Source organism: Gorilla gorilla, chromosome 2 (genome assembly GCF_029281585.2).
Source record: "Gorilla gorilla gorilla isolate KB3781 chromosome 2, NHGRI_mGorGor1-v2.1_pri, whole genome shotgun sequence".
In the NCBI taxonomy this organism is placed as follows: domain Eukaryota; kingdom Metazoa; phylum Chordata; class Mammalia; order Primates; family Hominidae; genus Gorilla; species Gorilla gorilla.
Genome location: NC_086017.1, coordinates 86,761,763 through 86,780,440, shown reverse-complemented (window position 1 = coordinate 86,780,440; position 18,678 = coordinate 86,761,763). Strand labels below are relative to the sequence as shown.

Below are 18,678 nucleotides of genomic sequence, written 5' to 3'. Positions count from 1 at the left end.
CTCCTTTTTATCTTATTGAACTTGTACAAGTGTATCCTCCTTTGTATCTTTTATGATTCAAATCAATAAAGCCATATACAACTCTAAGCAAATTGACTTCAAGTCAGAGGCTATATTGATTTAACGATAAAGTTGTTCCTTAAAAATAATTTTCCTTATGGCACTGCTATTGTTTAGGATACAGTGTTATATACGCAAAAATATATGTTCAAAAACGCCATTTTTCTTAGTTTTGAAATGGAAGACCCATAATATTTTTATGTGCTACAAGCACACAACTAATAACTTTTTTAGAAAAAAACTTAAACACTGGAATTTTATTTAGTTCTACATAAAGTGTATTATTCCATAGCAATAAAACTTAGGAGGATGCTTTATGTAAACAATGATTTTAAGATCTATGTCAGAGGGCTTCATAAGGAATTTCTGGATTCTATCCATTTTTTTACAGTAAATTCCGAGTCAAGTCATGAAAGTCAAACTCTACTTTTATTAATTTCTCAGCCCACCCTGTGCTTTACCAGGTGATGCCCTTGCTACCCACCTCAGCAAGAAAATACATCAACCAAACTACACTTTTTTTTTTTAATTATACTTTTAAGTTTTAGGGTACATGTGCACAACGTGCAGGTTTGTTACATATGTATACATGTGCCATGCTGGTGTGCTGCACCCACTAACTCATCATCTAGCATTAGGTATATCTCCTAATGCTATCCCTCCCCCCTCCCCCAACCCCACAACAGTCCCCAGAGTGTGATGTTCCCCTTCCTGTGTCCATGTGTTCTCATTGTTCAATTCCCATCTATGAGTGAGAACATGCAGTGTTTGGTTTTTTGTCCTTGTGATAGTTTGCTGAGAATGATGATTTCCAATTTCATCCATGTCCCTACAAAGGACACGAACTCATCATTTTTTATGGCTGCATAGTATTCCATGGTGTATATGTGCCACATTTTCTTAATCCAGTCTATCATTGTTGGACATTTGGGTTGGTTCCAAGTCTTTGCTATCGTGAATAGTGCCACAATAAACATACGTGTGCATGTGTCTTTATAGCAGCATGATTTATAGTCCTTCGGGCATATACCCAGTAATGAGATGGCTGGGTCAAATGGTATTTCTAGTTCTAGATCACTGAGGAATCGCCACACTGACCTGGATCTGTACCCACCATTTCTGTATGCTCTGTTGTAATGCAAGAAGTGTTTAACCAAATGTCAACTCTACCACTTAACGTCTGAATCACACCCAACTACCTTTTTGCTTACTGAGTTAGTTCATTTATTCTCCCTATTCCACACCAACTTTTCCTGCCCTATCAAATTTTACCCAGCTACTTACAAACATGTAGTAGTATCATTTTTAAAAAGAAAAAAAAAAATCAAGAGAAAACAGAAATAATAAAACCAGCCTCATTTCATGTGCCACATCTATCATGAGATTTTGCACTATTTCTTTTCCTTCACAGAAAACACTTGTCTACATTTCTTTGCTTCTCATTCACTCAGCCATATCATTCTCATATATATTGCCAGCACTCCAATTTAAACTGTGTTTATCAAAGTCATCAATGACTTCCATCTTATCGTGTTCGAAGAGCAATTTTCTCTCTTCATGTAGCCCAGTGGTTCTCACTGGGGGCAGCATTGGTATCTCTTTACTCATAGGCCTTTTTCTCCCTCCTCCAGGGGACAAGTGGCGATGTCTGGAGACATTTTTGGTTGTCAAAACTTGGAGTTGTGCTACAATTGACATCTAGTAAACTGAGGTCGGGCATCTAGTCAACATCCTACGGTGCTCAGAAAAGTCTCCCACAACAAAATATTATTTGGCCCAAAAGGTCAATAGTGCTGACGTTGAGAAGCCCTGAACTATCTTAACTTTTCAACAACATTCCACTGTTTTAAATACCTATTTATTGACTATGTGGCTCCCCCAAAACATAAGCCTAATGAGTATCAGGCCTTACCTATCTTGTTTTTCATTGCTTTATTATGTGTAGAAAAGTGGCTTTTCTCAGAGTAGGCAGGCAGTAAATATTTGTTAAAGGCCTTTCTTCTCTTTTTTTTATTTTTTATTTTTTTTGAGTCAGGGTCTCCCTCTGTCACCCAAGCTGGAGTGCAGTGTTGCGATCACGGCTCACTGCAGCCTCGACCTCCTGGGCTGAAGTGATCCTCCCACCACAGTCTCCCAGGTAGCTAGGACTACAGGCATGTGCCAACCCACCCAGCTAATTTTTGTATTTTTTTGTAGAGGTGGGGTCTCCCACCCAGGCTGGTCTTGAACCCAAGTGATCTGCCTGCCTGTGCCTCCCAAAGTACTGGAATTACAGGTGTGAGCCACCATTCCCAGTCTGCATTTCTTAAATAATACTGTTCTCACAGGATTATTGCTTTAGTTAGTGATCTGCTTAAACCTTTAACTAAAAGTCAAATAGATTGTTTCTACTTTTACAGGAGGGTTTACCTGACTGTCAACCCTTCACTATACAACTTCTCTAGAGTAGTTAAAGTTGAAGTTCTTGTTGTTTCCCCTTCTTCTGTTCATCTATATGCTGAGAGATGAGAAACTCATAGATACAAAGATTTATTGAAGTATAGAATTTTATATAGCTAAGGAAAAATAGAGCTTGGAGTAGCTTGGATTCAGGTCTGCTACTATTGATATTTATGAGCATTTTAGGTTACTACAGCATTTATAAAAGCTTAAATAGGCCTTTTGTGGCTGGTCAAAAATCTCATCTGCCCTTTAAAATTTTGAATTATTTGTTTGCATATTGTTTGTTTCCTATTGTTGGATTCCAATTCTCAGAAAATAATTTACAAACGAAATTGAGGAAAAAATTCCTTTGAGCGTGGAGGAATGTTTATAGCAGACACCACAACAGAAAATACCAGAAAAAAAAAACTTGTGAATAATAAAAAGGCCAATGTAATAAACCCTATTCTAGATGATGAAAATAACAGAAGAAATAATAGAAGAAAGAGTTCTTACTATAAAATAATGCAAACATGAATAATACTTTATAAAACTTCATACATAAGTTTTATCTAGAAATAGTGATTATATTTCAAAGAGAAAAAAACCACTATATTAGTTTCCAGTCTGGAAGCTATGGTTGTAATTATTGCACGTAAAACCATGTGATTCTTACAACATATTTTTAAACCTATACTAAGCTCAATTCTCTGCCATTCTCAATAACTTTGCAGAGCCTGCCCCCAAAACAGAGTTCATATATGCACATCTTGGGAATGCACATAAAAGCAGGATAGAGTATGCCATAACAATGAAATACTATCACTCTTTTCTGCCTCACATATTTTAGATTACCATTTACTGTCGACAATATAGAAAGGTACTTTTGTTAAGCAGTAAGTTTTAAACTCTTACTGAGAACATTAGTAAGTAGTGATGATTTTATGCTAGGCTTTATCCAAAATTTTCATGGATTCAGTACACGAATTATGTCCTTCAGGTTCAGAATGAAATAGATTAGATCATACCTTTAGGTAATGAAGCTAATGGGTAATGTCCTCAAAAGAGTTTTCAAAGTCCAGTTTATATTAAAAGATGAGCCAGGTTTCATTTAAATCTATACTTCTATTTATAAGTGTTACTTACTGCAGATCCTCTTCCAGAAATTCTAAAAGTCTGTCTATTTTTATCCTCCAAAGCACATGTTCCAAACAAAACATTTATTGGTGAAAAAAGTAATTGATTGTTGGATAATCAGTTTTTTGTGTGTGAATTTGCCTCCTTGAAGAAGTCATTTCAAATGTCAAACAGCTTCCCTTAATACTGACGGCATTCAGCATTGCCGCTGTGAAAATGCCCCCAAACCACACAAACTAGGACAACACTAAATTGTATCCACTTAATATTCAGTGTCTACTGATACGTTTGTAGGCTTTATTTTATTTTATTTTATTTTATTTTATTTTATTTTATTTTATTTTTTGAGACGGAGTCTCGCTCTGTTGCCCAGGCTGGAGTGCAGGGGCGCGATCTTGGCTCACTGCAAGCTCCGCCTCCCGGGTTCCCGCCATTTTCCTGCCTCAGCCTCCCGAGTAGCTGGGACTGCAGGCGCCGCCACCACGCCCGGATAATTTTTTCTATTTTTAGTAGACACGGGGTTTCACCGTGTTAGCCAGGATGGTCTCGATCTCCTGACCTCGTGATCCGCCCGCCTCGGGCTCCCAAAGTGCTGGGATTACAGGCGTGAGCCACCGCGCCCGGCCTTTGTAGGGATTATTTTAAAAAAGAGTTTTGACTTTTATTTCAGAATAAATAAAAGTTATTTTTATTTATAAGATAAATAAAATAGGGGTGTGCATAGGTTTGTTACATGGGTATATTGCATGATGCTGAGGTTTGGGGTACAGCTCCTGTCACCAAGACAGTGAGCTTAGTACTCAAAGGTACTATAGGGAGTCTTTCTTTACCCTTTCCCCTTCCCCCCCCCCCACCTTTTTTTTTTTTTTTTTTTGAGACAGGGTCTCCTTCCGTCACCCTGGGCTGAAGTTGTGCGTGATCTCTGCTCACTGCATTCTCTGCCTCCTGGACTCAGGCCATCCCCTCACCTCAGCCTCTCTAGTAGCTGGTACTACAGGTGTGCACCACTATGGCCAGATAATTTTTGTATTTTTAGTAGAGATGGGGTTTCACCATATTGCCCAGGCTGGTCAGGAACCCCTGGATTCAAGTGATCTGCCTGCGTTGGCCTCCCAAAGTGCTGAGATTATAGGCGTGAGACACTGTGCCTGGCCCCAGCAGGTTTTTAACCCATGCCCCGCTGCCTTCCTCCCCCTCTAAATAATCCTCAGTGACCATTGCTCCTGTCTTGATGTCTATGAATACACAGTGTTTTGCTGTCACTTACAAGTAAGAACATGCAGTATTTGATTTTCCATTTCTGAGTTTATTTGCTTAAGATTACGGCCTACAGCTGCACCCATGTTTCTGCAAAGGATATGATTTCATTCTTTTGTATGGCTTGGTGGTATTCCATGGGGCACATGTACCATATTCTTTTTAATCCATTCCACTGTTGATGAGCACCTAGGTTGATTCCATGTCTTTGCTATTGTGAATAGCACTGTGATGAACATATGATTGCATCTATCTTTTTCGTAGAACAATTTATTTTCCTTTGGATATAAACTTAATAGTAATGGGATTGCTGAGTGGAATGGTAGCTCTCTGTTAAGTTCTTCCAGAAATCTCCAAACTGCTTCCTACAGTGGTTTAACTAATTTACATTCCTACCAACAATGCATAAGCATTCTAGCGAGGAATTTTTATTTGCATTACTACTTATGTCAAATAGCTTTGGCTGCTTGAAATTCATCTTATTTATTGAAGAGAGAAAATGGAGTAGATGAATTCAATCAAGAGTTTATTTTAAACCTTGTGTTAAGGTTTAAGCACTTTCACAGTTTTGGGGGTGCCGATCTTAGTTTATGTGGCTCTTTATTCAGCAGTTTTACAGTGTCTTTTTAAAACTGCCAAATGCTAGTCCCTAGTTAATGACAATTTTAGTTATTGAAGAGTCTGGGAGAAAGAGGAACAAAGTAGCACAACTTTGCCCGAGTTGTTCATGCTGGAAAGGTGTGTTTGGGGCACTGTGAACTACACCTGAGCCAAGGCAGTCTAACCCTGGCTCAGGTTAAGAGCCAGAAGAAAACATAGAAGAAAAATCAATTTGCTGAAAGTCGTTTCTCCAAAGAATCAGCTTTCCAAAAAGATAATTACCAAATTTATGAGCTGTGGGTTTATACATTTAAAAGCTGTGACAGTGATGTGTAAAAGTACTAACCAAAAACGTTAAACAGTTTAATAATATGCAGACTACACATCGCAGTTTGCCTGGTAGGATCTCAGTTTATACCCATTGTCATTGGGCAATCACTAATAGTGCCCCCTTTTACTCTCAAATGTGTTTCAACTTGGAAGATGAATTATATGGACACCTTATTTAATAGAGAAATTTTATTTTTGTTATAGAGGAGGTAATATTTTTCCAAATATTAACATATATCTTGATAAATTAGTAGAAATCTAAAGATTCTAAAATGTGGGTATTATGGGCTAGACGTTTTTGTCCCCCGCCCCCATGTTCGTATGTTGAAATACAAACCCCAAATCTGATGGTATTAGGAGATGGAGCTTTGGTTAGCTTATGAGGATGAGGCCCTCATGAATGGGATTAGTTCCCTCATAAGCAGAGACATGGGAAAGATGCCCTCTGTGGTCTCCTACATGTGAAAATATAACGATAGACGCTCTTTCTGGTTTCCTTCACATAGAGATATAACAAAAAGATGCCTAGTTACAAACCATGAAACAGGCCCTCAGCAGACACTGGCTCTGCCAGCACCTTGATCTTGGACTTCCCAGCCTCCAGAACTATAAGAAATAAATGCATGTTGTGTAACCCATCCAGCCATTCGTAATTGTTTATAGAAGCCTGAATTGACTAAGACAGTGGACAAACATAAATGAGTATAAAACAAAAAAATTCCCACGTGAAACATTATTTTTTCATTTACTGATATTGATAATTCCTGAGAACAGATTTTAAAAACTGTAACAGGAATTAACTGTTAGCTGAGGGACTTGGGCCTGTTAATTTAAGCTTTTTGTACTTCTATTTCCTCATCTGCAAAATGGTGATAAAAACAGTGTGAAGATAAAATGATTTAGTTTATGTAAACTGCTCTAATGTGCTTGGCACATGCTTAGTGCCATATAAGATGTAGACATCATTGCTAACAATAAGTTGGTAAATTTAGCAAAATAAATGAATTGATCTTTTAGTGAATTGGCCTGGGAACAATGTCCTTTCTCATTTTTGTTTTCTAATACTTGACATACAGCATGTACAATATACTTCTAGGGTTTCACAGGAATATCCCTGAAAGTCGTAAGGAAATGGTAACTGTGTGAACCAGCACATTTGAATTTGTTCAGTTGACGTAATCTCCCTTGTTTGTATACACAGTCTGTTGATACCTGGGGAAACTTGAATTTTTCTATTTTTTACCTTCTGGGCAGGGACATAGCCTGAAGAATCAACATTCGCAAAACATTTTTTTAATGTTCAAATGGGTAATTTGTATCTGATCACCCCCATGCCAGCGAATATCTCTCTTCTTCTCATAGAATTGCCTTTCTGTGCATTTCTTCATAAATTATAATTCAGAAGATAGCATCAAAATATGCCTCTAGTTACCTGAGAAACACCTCCCCACCCCCACCCCCAGTCAACTGAAATGTCATCAGTATGCTCAGAAATGAACACTTCAGGGCCATAAGGAAGACTACATGACTCTTAAGATCTGCTATGCACAATCAGCTTCATGCATTGGACTCATCATAAACCTCACATTCTCCAGTGCGTATTAGGAAAAAAGCAAAAGATATTTATTGGCCATATATACAGAAGTAAAATCTGTTTGCTAAATTATGTTGCCAGTCCTTCACCAATCTCTCTTTTCTGGTCATCCCATGACAATCATTTCATGTCAGTCCTCATCATTACACACTCAGACCGCTTCATCACTTACTAATGCTTGTGTTCCTTTCTTTCTTTCTTCTATCAACCATCAAAGAGTAAGTGCCTTTGTGTAGCAAGCATTATTTAGGGGCCAAAAAAATTTAATAAAAGTGGGTAGCTACACTGAAAAATTTTAAAAATCAACTGGAAGAGAGCAAGTTCATCAAAAATTGATAAATTTCCCAGCCTATTGGTCAGCTTCAGTTCCCATTTCCCACACGCTGCCTCCTACCCTGCCACCTCCCATCAGCAACAGTTATCTCTCTAAAATTCATCTCCATTCTTCCCTAGTTAAGCCTCCAATAATTCCCCTAGAAACTTCAGGATAAAATCCCAAGTTCTCAGCATCGCATGAAATCATATGAAGATTTCAAAATGTACTTCAATTTATCTTTCCAGCTTCAACTTCAGCCACATCAACATATGCACCAGTCTCCTTCAGTCTTCTAAGACTTCCCCATACTCTTATATTTTCTACCAAACACTCTCCTTTACTTGTAAAACTACTACACATACTCCAAAAATAATCTCGGGGGGTCACTTTCTTGCTAAAGTTTTCTCTGATTTTCAAAGTCACAGTAAGCCATTCCTTCCTTCCAGTTTCTACTAATGGCACGTAATTTCATTATGGTATTTAAAATCACATGAATCCCGGGTGATATAACTGGCAGTGTGGGCTCTGAAAGATGAAAAATCATGCCTGGCTGCATGGAAATTTGTTGCATTTCCTCATTTCTGTTGCAATATTGGCTCATAGTAGATAATCAATAAATACTTGTTAAACAAATTAATGAATTGGACTCACACTTCAGGCATATTTGATATTTCCCTGAAGTATTTACATAACCCCATCTTCTCTTTTCAAAATAGAGTCCCCATGAATTCCTAAGACATCATCCTTTCTTCTCTCATTACAATTATGTTCACAAAGTGTTAGAGAGAATTGTATGAGTACCAGAAAGTGGTGTCTTGTTCAAGCTCTTTGATTTGTTAATAGAGAGGTGAAACTTAATTGCAGAGTTCTTTCTATGTTTCTGCATTTATAAGCCTCAAAAAAAGCAGGATCCAAATACAGTAACAGAGTCACTATTCTGTCCAATAGGAAAATTATTTCAATCTGATCATTCAATGCCAGGCAACAGAAAGTAGTAGTATTAACTAAGACTGTATTCCTTTAAATTACCATTGAGAAAGAACTTGAAAAAAAAAAATTTGTGTCCTAGAATTGAGAATTTGAAGTCAAAAAGCAGGATATGGTCACAATGCTATGCTCATAGGATTTGCCTGGATAGTGCATAATAGCCTCCCAGGAATTCTTAAAATCCTACAACAACAATGAGAAGTTCTGTGGTACCCAGTGTCTTCCCTTGGCATTTACGTATTCAGGAAAGCTTTCATTAAACTAAACGCTGAACCCAAAATGTGTAGTATTTATAAAAATAAAGGCAATTTAAAATGGAGAAATCCAAATATGGATTATAATGTTGTCGTGTTGGTTAAAATAGACATACATATAATTTCATAAAACAATTTGAATTATCTTAGTAGACTTCCTTTGCTATTTTAATGAAAGTTAAGGGATCACTGAGGAACACAATACAGTGTGTCTCCTGGGCATGGAAAAGTGGGTAGGGAATAGGAGGTGAAGAAAAGCGGGTAGGGAGTAGGAGGTGAGGACAAGCGGGTAGGGAGTAGGAGTTGAGGACAAGCGGGTAGGGAGTAGGAGGTGAGGACAAGCGGGTAGGGAGTGGGAGTTGAGGACAAGCGGGTAGGGAGTAGGAGGTGAGGACAAGCGGGTAGGGAGTAGGAGGTGAGGAGAAGCAGGTAGGGAGTAGGAGGTGAGGACAAGCGGGTAGGGAGTAGGAGGTGAGGAGAAGCGGGTAGGGAGTAGGAGGTGAGGAGAAGCGGGTAGGGAGTAGGAGGTGAGGACAAGCGGGTAGGGAGTAGGAGGTGAGGAGAAGCGGGTAGGGAGTAGGAGGTGAGGAGAAGCGGGTAGGGAGTAGGAGGTGAGGACAAACGGGTAGGGAGTAGGAGGTGAGGAAAAGTGGGTTGGGGAGTAGGAGGTGAAATAGGAGGTAGGAGAGTGAAGGACAGTAAGAAATAGAGGATGCTGACGTGGGAATGATCAGAAAGGATAATACTAATAGATGGTGAAGACAAACGTTGATGCTTTTCAAAATATTTGTTTTATATTCCCAAACTAAGAAAGTAAATCAGACACCAGGCTATCAACCTCTCAAGACTATACTGATGGAAGTGTCTTAGAAATACATGTGTAGGCCGGGCGAAGTGGCTCATGCCCATAATCCCTACACTTTGGGAAGCTGAGGCAGGTGGATCACCTGAGGTCAGGAGTTCGAGACCAGCCTGGCCAAGATGGCAAAACCTCGTCTCTACTAAAAAAACAAAAATTAGCCAGGCGTGGTGGCACGTGGCTGTAATCCCAGCTACTCAGGAGGCTGAGGCAAAAGAATTGCTTGAACATGGGAGGCAGAGGCTGCAGGGAGCCGAGATTTAACCACTGTGCTCCAACCTGGGCAACAGAGTGAGACACTGTCTCAAAAAAAAAAAAAAAAAAGAGAGAGAGAGAGGCAGAAAAGAAATACATGTGTACTCAACAGGGAAAAGTGGCATATTCAGAATGTTTAAATATAAATATAATCACTGAAAATAAGCCCTAAAACATACCAAACCTTCCAATTCCTTTCATTGTTTTATTTTTTCATGGCTTATTCTCATGATAGTCATAAAAGTATGGGTAGATTAAACCTCAGCTGCCATAGGTTTGCAAAGTGATCTTATTTTAATAATCTGTAACTATTAGAGTGGTGAATTATTGCAAAAGGGGAGAGAGTATTCCCACATTGTTTTCAGAGTCAATTTCTAGCATGATTTTTATTACTATATCCTAGAATTTGGCTCCATTTGAAAACAATTAGAAATTGGTAATTGTTTTATTTATTTGTGTTAAAAAAAAAGACAGTTACTCTGGTAGTACAGTCACAATTCATTTATAGAGCTCAATCTGTTAAGCTGGAACTGAAAATGACCCTGGATAATGAACAAAGTAATAAGCAAATCTCTGACAGGGACTGTTATGATTTTAGTATATCACGGTTGAAACTGTCTCAAATGACTGAGACAGAAATAATCACTGGATTACTAGTAAAGTCTACATTTATTGTGACTATAAGATGTTTTAAGTACCAAAAAAGGACAAAAATAGAGAGAGGCAGAGACAGAAACAGAGAGATAAGGAAGGAGGAGTAGAAGAAAAGAATAAATGAATAAAAAAAAAAACTTATGGTCAACACTTTTACTACTGGTACTCTATAAACTAAAATGACTTTTTAAAAAATAAATGGGGAAATGTTTTTATCAAGATGCCCTCTGGCACATTTTTAGCAGTAAATGATAGATTTTTGTATAAGCATATTTTACTGTCGAATTACCATTTCTACTTGTATTCACATTGTAAGCTGCGATCCAGGGTGACTGGACTGTAGGATGCAGGGATGAACTTCTAGACAATGGTTGACTGTAAAACCAGTTAACTGTTTTTCCAATAATTACTGGCCTCTAGGGGGACATAATTGTAATATATGAATTTTTAGCATCATGGTTCTCAGTGAAAACTGCTTTATAGAACTGACAGGACTGAATAAAATAGACATGCTTTCACACACGAAGATAGCGATTTAATGATTTACTAATGTTTTAAAACAAATAAGCAAGGCTTGGCAAAATACAATTTGCAATAACATCTGATATTATAAGAGTTAATTTTAGAAAAGGATTATTTAGGAAAAGAAATAGGTCAATTTTCAAAAAATATAATAAACGTATTTCATAGTTTTTTAATTAACCATAAAACAAACTCTTGCTTATTTTTCAAAACATGAAATGACTTGATGAATGCTAATTTTGGTGTAACAACACAACCCAATAATTACACTAGTAGGGGAAAACAAAGGGGCACATACACACACAGAATGAATATGTTTCTAAAATTGTTTGTTTGTGGTATAGCAAAGACCTGTATGATGACATTCTATATTTCTATAGCAAGAGCGCGTGCCTACAACTAGGAATATTTTTTGTAATGTCTGTCTTCAGCAATAGGTTACTTGTCCTTCATTTCTTGGTGTTTTTTCATTTATAAATATTAATACAAAATATTTGTACATATCTATAGAGTATATGTGATATTTTGATACATGCATACAATGTGTAACAATCAAATCAGGATACTTAGGTTATCCATCACCTCAAGCATTTGTCATTTCTTTGTGTTAGGGCATTTCAAATCATCTCTTCCAGCTATTTTGAAATATACCATACATTGTTGTTAACTATAGCCACCCTACCATGCCATCGAACACGAGAACTTTTTCCTTTTATCTAACTGTAGATTTGTGCCCATTAACCACTTTCTCTTTACTATCCATTTCCTGCCCCCTTCCTGACATTTCCTAGCCTCTGTATCTAGCATCCTACTCTTTACCTCCCTGAGATCAACTTTTTTAGCTTCCACAAATGAATGAGAACTTGCGATATTTGTTTCCGTGCCCAACTTATTCCACATATCATGACTTCCAGTTCCATCCGCCTTGTTGGAAATACCAGAATTTCATTCTTTTTTATGGTTGAAGACTATTCCGTTGTATGTTTATACCACATTTTCTTTAGTTTTTATTCTCAGTACATTAGAGTCTAATACATAGTAGGGCTCAGTATTTGTTGAATGAATGAAAATAAAAGCACATTACTCGAAAGAAATTGGCCAAATAAAAATGAATAAAATGAATTTAGGGCAGCAAGTAGGGCTACAAATCAGGAATCAGGGCTTTTTAAATATTTCCATTTCAATGCTTCTGTCTTCCTTTCTATTTTCTTCATTTTGTGTTTGTTATATTTCCTTACTTAAGATCATTTTAGAACTAACTGGTGTCCTCAAGACTGGAACCCAGATCTTCTGACTTCAATAACTTTATTCTTAGAGTCTAGCAGCCAAAACTTCATGAAAAGAGAAAGAGGTGTTCATCAGCTTTTTCTATGTTACAAATACTGGCATGTTATATTCTTTGAGACAATGAAAATATGACATATGCAACAGTCAAGAAAACCAATATTCAATTTTGATATTACTTCAGGATTAAGAATTAGCACAGACCAAAGAAATGCTCAAAGAATGTAATGACTCGATCATTGGGAACATCAGTTCCAGTTTTACATGTGTCAGTCATAAATAATTCAGGTTGTAATAACACATCGGAACCCCTTTTCCACTCCTGAAAACAAAGGGCCTAAAACCTGTATAAGCCTCCTTTTTGTAGCTGTACGAGATAGTTTTTTCCTCTGAATGAATAAAAAATGTTCTTTACCTCTGGAATTCATTCCTTCATTCCTTCACTCTTTTATATATTTGTCAGATATTTATGAAGAACTAATTAGGCACAAATAAACAAGGCTTGGGAAAGTACAAGTCGCAATAACATCTGATATCATAAGAGTTAACTTTAGGAAAGGATTATTTCAGAAAAGAAATAGGTCAATTTTCAGAAAAATGGTAGGAGTGAGGCTCCTCAATACGAAGCAGATGCAGAAACCACTCTTGGGACCTTACAGAGTTGGTGGAGGTGGAGAGGACTCACTCAACATGAAAAAAAGTATCAGTAAATTATAAGGTTGTAAACTCAGAAAAGTGAAGACAAAAGGCAGCCCAAGCAAGGTACACAGAAAAACATGAAAACTTCATAGAGGATCAATATTCTGAACACAAATCTAGAGAATGAGAAAAATTGCAGTAAGCAAGTTGCGGGAGGGCAAAGTGTTAACAATATACCTAAAAAAATCATAGCCTAATTTTTTTTAGAACTACTAATAATTAACGATTTCTGAAAAATGAAGCGTATGGAGAACAAAATGAGACTGAACAGGTAGACAGATCAGCACATGCCCTGGAGGTATGACAGCCTTCAAAGATGAGTGACAGGTACACTGTTTACAAGATCAGCCTGGAAACAGTATAGAAATGGATATGCAGGGAGAGACAGAAAAAGCAAAGAGAAGTGAGTCTGTGCAAATTTTCTTTGAAGTAATTTACTTTAATTAACTAAGAAAAAACAGATTGATGTATGCGTGTGTGATGTTAGCTTTCATGGGTACTCTAAGGATGGTTTCTTAGCATTTGAAGGGACCCAATCTTGAACACACATCCAAGAGAGCTCTGTAAGTAATTCGCATATGACCTAATCTATGGCAGAAGTTTCACTAATTAGCTTAGTTAAAGGATGTTAGACATTAATATTTGTTGGAGAAATGGGGAACACTCCAAGTGTTTGTTTAGCTAGAAAGATTCCGAAGGCTCATTGCTCCTCTGTGGATACTCTAGGGGAAATGAACAGTTAAAGAGCTTGCTACCTTCAGAGTAGTGCCCTCAGTGTAGAATTCCACTGAGGCCTGCATCCCCCCACCTAACAGAGAATACCTGCCATTGATCCAACTAGAACTCTGGCTGCTCCAAAGGCCAAAATATGACTACATTGACTCAAGGACTGGTTCCCATAGAGTTCTTACAGAAAGAAAACAGAAGCTTGCTGAGTTTTAGGAACATGTATGAAATGAAACTTCGTTATTCCTTACTAATAAGCATCTGTACATATAGCAGATTTTGATCTGGCATATGTTTCATTATAGCAAACCAGAAAAAATTTTTAGAGACAAGGATAATCACTTCCTATCCCTAGTCACTGAAAGCCACCAGTATTTACAAAAGGAACATAATAATTTCTGAAATAACAAGAACTTAGGTCAGTTTGCCACAGAGCCAATTCTAGAAGGCTGGATCAAAAGTCATTTGTGCAAGGACAATGGCAGTGGGTCTGTAAAAGAAGGAATCATTTAGAGAGAGATTTATTAAATAGAATCAACAGAACTTGACATGTTAGATATTAGGGATAAAAATTAAAAAATATTTAGAGAAGTTTGTGCCTGTTACTTAAAAAAAGAGTAGAAAATTTGAAAAAAAAAATTCTTGGCCATTACCTTAGTGCCTTCTGGGTGCTATAATAAATGACCACAAACTTGGTGGTTTAAAACAACAAACTTATTCTCTCACAGTTACGGAGGGCAGAAGTCTGAAATAAGTATTACTGAGCTGACATCAAGTTGTCAGCAGGGATATGTTCCCTGCAGAGACTCTAGGGAAAAACATGCTGCTTGCCACTTCTATTATAGCTTCTGATGGCTGCTGGAGTTCCCTGAATTGCAGCCAAATTACTCCACCCTCTGCCTCTGTGGTCACACTGACTTCTTTTCTGCGCCTGTGGAACCCTCCCCTGCCTCTCTCGTAAGGACACTCATGATTGAATTTAGGGCCACCAGGATAATAAAAGCTAATCTCCCTATCTCAAAGTCCTTAACAGAATCACATCTTCAAAGACCATTTTTCCATATAAGTAACATTTATAGGTTGCAGAGATTAGGATGTGATATCTTTGGGGCCATTACTCAGCCTACTACGGACATATTTAATTTTAAGTGGCTGCTGGAAATTCAAGAGGATGTATTTGGTAAACAAATAGATATTGGGATCTGGAGGTATGAAACAGGAAGCAAGATCATCTGCTGAAAGAAAACAGTGCTGGGGAAATGGAATTCTTGGCATCATACATTTCTGAATTAGCTGTTGGGGAGAATAGAGCAGAGAGCTGACTAGCTGGTAAGCAGTGTATTAAATGGTGTAGGTGGAGAATAACAAATATGGTAGTGTCAATAATCTGAAGACTTGTGGAAATAGTTGCCAGCTGTTCTGAGATGGCTGGATATAGCAGTCAAGATGGTAGTTGGATTAACATAAGATTGTGGTTTGTTGAGCATATTTGATTGAAAATATGAGACAGAGTTTCAGTCTGCTGCCCCTGCTGGAGTGTGGTGGCATGATCTTGGCCTAAGGGGGTCCAGAGGGCTGGTCAGGAGCTACTGCAGTGTTGGATATTGGGATTTGGGCTGGATGGAGAAGCAAATGAAGACAGGAGAATGCTAAAACATCTAAGGACAAAAGCTGAAAGTATAATTAATAGGAATTAAAAGATAAAAGTTTATGTGCCAAGAGTGGAATTCATGATGTCAGAGGTAGAATAATCGACCACAGTGTCTACATGGGAGTGGGTGACTAGACAGTGTAGTTGCTGAATGTGATTGCTGAGTACAATAAGCAAGAGAATCTAGACAGCTATTCTCAAACTTTAATGTGTGGAAACATAGTTTGGAGAGCTTGTGATGCAGAACTTGCTGATTTTACTTCTAGGGATTCTGATTTAAGAGGTCTGGTATGGTATTCATGAATTTGCCCCCTTAACCCAGATGATTTGGATACAGGTAGTAGACAACTCACACTTAGAGAAACTGCTATAGAAGGTTAGAATTATAATCTGTATAAATATTGTTGATAGCAGTATGAAAGCAAGACTTTGGATGAAAGAGAAAAGTGTGTCCACCAGTCACCAAAGTCTTTAATGAATGGAGATGAATGGGGAAGTAAGTCAGTAAACAATAGAATATGTAGCTATGGGGCTTACTAGCACTGGAAGACAAGGACAAAAAGGAGATAAAGAATTTTGTATGAGAACGAAAGTGGGCAGGGCCTAGACTTATAATAGGAGGCTGGGAGAACGGCAGTTCCATCCCTGGGTGGGGAGACAGTAAGAAAACTGTGTTGCCTCTGCACAAAGACCTTCCCAGAACATTATTTTCTTCAAGGAAGAGCCAAAGTTTAAATAAAGCGAACAAATAGTCTTGTCACTTATGTTTATGGATTTTTTTCCCCGAAGATGGTGCACTACTCATATTTTATCTCCCACATTGTCTATGTATATAAAAGGAACTCAATACATTTTAAAAATAATATTTATTTCTTCTTTATATATGAACTTGGCATTTAATCAGTTGATAGAAACTTACCTTAATAGCATATTTTATTTCGAAAATGATGTGATATGAATGTATACTATTGTAATACATACTTTAAAAATAATAATTCTGACAAGTAAAATGTTAATTTTTCTTTTCCATCCAAATAGAAAAATTGTATAACACAAGGAATAATGTATGACACACACATTTATATATTTTCACCTTTAAAAGTAATCATATTCTAATTTTAGTATGTAAAATTAGAAGCAGTGTTATTTTCTGACAAAACATATCTATAGTTTTATTTTCCATATTTCAATTGTAAGAAATTAATATAAATTATGTACATAAACAAAAAAGTACCTTAAATTTGAAAAGCATTTTGTCTAATGTTCATAGCAGCATTATTAATCGTAGACAAAAGTTGGAAGCAATCCAATGCCCATTAACTGGTAAATTGATAACCAAAATGTGATGAAACACTATTCAGTAACAAAAAGCAATGAAGTACTGATATATGCTACAATATGGATAAACCTCAAAAATATTCTAAGTGAAAGAAGCCATTCACAAAAGATCACACATGGTGTGCTTCCACCTACACAAAATGTCCAGAAGAGACACAACTGTGGCGATAGAATGTAGATTAGTGATTGACCCTGGGGCCAGCCTGAGGGTGTAGGGAGAGAGAATGGGCAGTGAGTGCTAATAAACACCAGGTTTCATTTAGGTGGTATATTCTAAAATTAGGTTATGATGATGGTTGCATAATTCTGTAAATGTGCTAAAACCCACTAAATTGTGTACTTTAAGCTGGTGGACTTTATGGTAGGTAAACTGTCTCTCAATCAAGCTGTTTAAAAAATACAAAGTTTTGGCCAGGTGCGGTGGTTCACGCCTGTAATCCTAGCACTTTGGGAGGCTGAGGAGGGCGGTTCATGAGGTCAGGAGTTCGATATCAGCCTGGCCAACATTGCGAAACCTCGTCTCTACTAAAAATACAAAAATTAGCCAGGCGTGGTGGCAGGCACCTGTAATCCCAGCTACTTGGGAGACTGAGGCAGAAGAATGGCGTGAAACACAAAGTTTTCCATCTAAGATCTCCCTCCAGGATAAACCTGTGGTCAACCCAATGACAAGGCCCCCAACAGTGTTTCCTCCTACTTCATTCCCTCTGTTCCCAATTTACAGTTGGTTCACTCTTTCCTGCCTTCAATTTTTAGGAAACATTTCCAGAGGCATTACTATTAACCTGGAAACCTATTTCATTCAGTCATACAAGTCCCACCTAAGTCTTTTCAAATCACTTAAACCTGATTTCTTCATGGCAGACAGCAGAATGACTTCCTACCTCAACTCTACCCCTTGGCAATGAATATAAAACACATTCTGATACATACATGCAAGTTTCTTGTAAAATAAATCTCTAAAGCCAATTGTAACGCACTGGGTGTCCCAAATCTTCTTCCCGAAGATCAAAGCCTAATTTTCCTGGATTGTTAGCATGATTGAAATGAAAACAGCCTGTTTCTCTATTCAGCCTTATGATCATGACAATAAAAAGAATAGTGTGGTAGAAACAGCAGTACATTTTTAGGGATGATAAACCTCAGCTGGAATTTTTAAACAAAAGTTTTGCATTTGAAGTTTATACCAGCAACTAACTTTAGACAGTCACATATGATCCAGAATCGAGCTTTGAAGATGAAAGATGAAAAGCCACACAACAGAATCAGGCTGGTCAAAAGAAGATGAAATAAATGAGTAAATAATGCAGGAAGTAATCAGATTAAGAGAGGAATGTAGTATAGTTAAGGAACTTAATAAACTGAAAACTATTTCTGACTACTAATATATCACAACGACAGTTCCGTCTATTATATTATGAAGGTAATGAAATGGAAGAGCCAAAAGACTCATCAGAAATACGCTACTTTATAATTAATAGGAAGGAACAGATGAAAAGCATATTAAAATGTGTTTATTTCTCTTATCGAAGAAGCTCAGGTAATGTACAAAATACGAATACTTCAAAAGTTAAGAAAAATGTTTTATGTAGAAGTTAGGAAACTTTGTAAAAATTTTTAATTTTACCATTGAAATACTTGAGAGATTTTAGATTTTAGATATCCATCAATAAACTTGAGATTCCAGATTGATTTTTTATTAAAGGTGATAATTCGTACTACAGGTAAATGGAA

General features: G+C 37.2%; 1 protein-coding gene across 8 annotated transcripts in view; it reads right to left on the bottom strand.

Annotated features, from left to right (window-relative positions):
* The window catches only part of ROBO2 (roundabout guidance receptor 2), a 1,750,895-nt gene that overhangs the window by 914,135 nt on the left and 818,082 nt on the right, over positions 1 to 18,678 (bottom strand). The gene's annotated exons all lie outside the window — the stretch shown is intronic.